The following is a 4,355-nucleotide window of genomic DNA, read 5'->3' on the forward strand; positions in this document are numbered from 1 at the left end:
TAAGAGGTGATTAGGTTGTTAAGAGGGATTAATGCCTTTCAGGAGTAAGTTCTAACTCTTGTGAGACTGGATTAGTTACTGTGAGAGTGGGTTATTATAAGACGAGGTGGCCTCTTGTGCTTGGTCTCTTTGCATGTGCTTTCCCTTCTGCTTCTCTGCCATGTTATAACACACGAGTCCCTCACCAGAAGCTGAACAGATGCAGCCACCTGATCTTGCACTTCCCATTCTCCAGGACTGTGAGCTAAATAAACCTCTCTCCTTTATAAATTACCCAGTCTCCTGTATTCTGTTATAGCAACAGCAAATAGACTAAGGTACCATATAACATGGATGAAAGAAATTAAAGGAGACACAAATAAATGGAAAGACATCTCATGTTCATGCATTGGAAAACATGTTATTAAAATGTCCATATTGCTCAAAACAATCTATAGATTCAATGCAATCCCTATCAAAATCCCTATGATATTTTTTACAGAAATAGAAAAAGAAATCCTAAAATTCATATGGAACCAAAAAGGACACAAAATAACCTTGAAAGAACATTCTTTCTTTTGTTCTTGAGAGAGACTAACAAAATATATTACAAAGCTACAATAATCAAAACAGTATGATACTGGCATTAAGACAGATACGTAGAACAATGGAACAGAATAAAGAGCCCAGAAATAAACCCACACATATATGGTCAACTGCCAAGAATATACAATGGGGAAAGAATCATCTCTTCAACAAATGGTGTTGGGAAAACTGGATATCCACATGCAAAAGAATGAAATCAGATCCTTGTCTTACACCATCCACAAAAATAACTCAAAATGGAGAAAAGACTTAACTGTGAGACCTGAAATTGTAAAACTCCTAGAAGAAAACAGGGGGAAAGCTTCATGACATTTGTCTTGACAATGATTTCTTGGAATTCCCACTTTTGGAGTTTTAGTGAAAGCCAGAACCTACCTCCTCCTATATAATTGAAAATGCCACATTCATATTTTTCCCAACATCACTTGCAGCTAGAATGTGAGTACATGATTACATTCTGCAATGTGATGCACTTGTCAGCACAATGATACTTTGAATTGAAGTCAACCATGCACAAAATCTGTGGCTATGAAGATTCACCTTGGGTGGAAAGTATAGTTGTGTCAAGATCAAATTCCCAGGGCAGCAGAGACAGGGTTCTGGTGGCAGCATGCAATTTCCAATACTTAGGTAGTTCTGGCACAAACAATAGCATCCACTGCACAACTGTGGTGACAGCTAAGTCCTTAATATACTGTCCTATGGGGTGATTTAGATTAAGGCTCCTGGCCCTTAGTCTCTGCCCAGATCTCTAGCCTTCCCAGAGTTTTTATGAGCTACCCAATTTCCTTTTAATAAATTCCTTTTCTGTTCAAATCAGCCAAAGTTGTTTTCAGACTGATATAACCTCCAATCTCTGTAAGTATCCATAGTTTCTATTTTCTCCTGATCTTTGTTGTTTCAACTTTTAGCCTTTGAAATTAATTTTCCTCAACGGAAAAAAATAGAAACATCAAAGAAATGGAATAGTTTTATTTTCCTTCTACCAACTGTTATTGCCCAACCAATAGTCCTATAACTTCTTGTATCTTCTTTCTCAGAAAATAACAAAAATGGAATTGTGTCTTGTTTTGCACATTTACTTAATAATTCTAAACTCTCTCTGTCCCTTCCTGATGCCATTCTCAGGGCTTCATGCTATCCCTTCCTATTCATATTTGGTTAGTTGCTCCCATGTTGTCTTTGTATTTTTAAAATCTTCATTGCTCAGAAAATTCTCACTGCAATTTCAGTGGATTCTTCAGATGCCTCTATATTAGACAGGAACCCAACTCAATCTGGATTCCTCCAAAAGGCCACTTACAGGCTCACAATCAAAAGATCCTGGCATGGCTTGAATTAAGTATTAATAAATACTAAAATAATGATATTAAGGTTCCCTTTCTCTCTTTCCCTCCTCGTCCTCCTCCCTTTGCTCCACCACCTTGTCCTCCTCCTCCTCATTCTCTCCCTGCCCCAGATTGGATTCAATCTTAGGCAGGCTCTTTCTATAGTTTAGCAATCCTAATAGAAAAACAGTGTTTCTTTCACAATTTTGACTTTCCTTGGCCTAGTTTTGGTCACATGCCCATTCTAGAACCAATCTGATTGGCCACATTTTGATCACATGCTTATGCCTAGGAGCATGTTCCGAGAGTGGGAAAGAAGTTATTCCCTAGTGAAAATTAGGGTGTTGATGCCAAAGCAAAGGGTGAAGGATGCTGGGCAAGCAAAATATCCCCAATTTTTCTTAGCATTTCGCCCCCACACTTATGGGGTAACTGTCAAAGAGTTTATTCCTGTCTTTCTGTGAGAATTTTGAAATACCTGCTTGCCAAGTACGTACCCAGACATATCCAGGGTCTAAGTCAAACAATGTCTATCATAACAAGGTAGTATTCTTCATATTCCTAAAACTTTTAAATCACCATCATCACTACCCAGTTCTTCCTTGTGGTTAGAACTAAGTCAACAGCAGCAGTTCTCCTTGTTATCCTCACTCTCCATTGACAGATAATACATTCACTGGGGTTAGACAAGAATTTATCAGATATTCTGTCTTTACTGGAATGAGATTTCTGCAAGTGTCTGGTGGCTGAGACCCTCCCTCATTACTGAGCCTGTTTTGCTATAATACTAAGCTGATTGGAAAGTATTAGATGTAAAAACAACTCAAAGCTCTACATCTCCCCCAAGTTTCATCTATGTATTTTTTCTACTAAGAAGGATGCATCAATAAAAAGTTTAGTCCTGGTTTTCCACACATCAGCAGGTGACCTTAGGCAAGTCTCCTCTACCTCCTTTGCATTTCAGATTTTTAAATCTATTTCAAAAAAGTTGTTTGTAGGCTAAAGTGCAGTAAAAATATAACAAAATAATTTACAAATAACAGACTATAAGATCTTGGATGTATTTATTAGACTGTTTTAGGTTGTAACTGACAGAAATTCAAATCAAATTTGGAAATCAATTCAGGCAATTTATTGGTACACAAAACAAGAGAATGACAGGGAGATAGCTAGGCCTCACAGGCAACTGAAATTATCAACTTGGGTGTTGTTAGAACAGTCTCATTCTGTCTCTATACCTCTTCCAAACATAGGGGAATGTGGCTGCCTCACAGTTTACAATGTTCTCCATCTCAAAGGGAAACTGAATTGTACTCTGCTAATTAATTAAGGAGCTAGAGATATATCAGAGAACAAAACAAGGGTCCCGATCCTCATGTAGCATCCAGCCCAGGGGCCCTAAATTTAAAATTCTGAGGAAGAACTCTCATTGGCTCTGTTTGCATCATGGGCTCACTCCTGGTCCAATCAGTGATGGTCAGGTGGAACTTGAAAAAGAGACAGTCCTATCCCCAGAAATATGGATTCATATGGTGGATCCTGAAAATATACATTTTTAACAAATCCTCTCAAGTGATTGTGATTTAGGTAATTCTTGAAAGAAACAGAGAAACACTTTTCTCTGGCACAGAGGCACCATTTTTATTGGGCATTGTTTTAGAATGTCACACCTCTATCCACATGTTCTAATGCTAGAGATATGTTCTCCTCCAGCAACACTTTCTGGTACTTTGGCACTAAGAGCCTACCATGACAATGAATGAAGAATTATAGAATGAAAATAGCAACAGCCAAACTGAAACAATTGTGAATTTTATAAAGAGCTGGCATGAGGCATCAACCCAGGCATAGGGAAGCTCATGGAAAAATGATTTTTCTTTACCACATGTGCCAAGTGATGAAAAATACTTTAAGTCTTCAGAATTTCTACAACAGATTGTTTTTTTTTCCTGAGACTACATGTTTAGCCAAAGCTAATTTGCATGGAAATTGGTTGAAGGTGGACATCAATTTTATCTCTGATGGGACGACTTCTAAAATTCAATGTACAAGTGCCTTATGGGAAGAAAATTCTGGGAAGAACATTCTAAGGCATTGTACGTAACTGAGATAAAGCAAACAGACTCTGGAAGGGCCTCTTCCCATGTTCAAGGGGCTGTCACTGCTGGGCAATAGAAGAAAAACGATTTTACTGGGCATTTTATAGGGCAGCCAAACTCATTTGCCTGCTGTGAGAATTTTGCACGTATGTATACCAAATCCAGCTGAGCTGAAAATATGTTAGAGGAACAGAATTTATGAAAAACAATTGAGTAGGACTGGTTTATATGGCAAAGGAAAGAGACTTGATGAAATCTTTTATCTCCTCTTTCATTTCTAATTATGGCTTTTTGAAAAATCTGTGTCAGATTATATTTGAGAAATTTTAGTAGACATTAATCA

This window comes from Propithecus coquereli, unplaced genomic scaffold (assembly GCF_000956105.1).
Source record: "Propithecus coquereli isolate 6110/MARCELLA unplaced genomic scaffold, Pcoq_1.0 Scaffold173, whole genome shotgun sequence".
Lineage (NCBI taxonomy): Eukaryota > Metazoa > Chordata > Mammalia > Primates > Indriidae > Propithecus > Propithecus coquereli.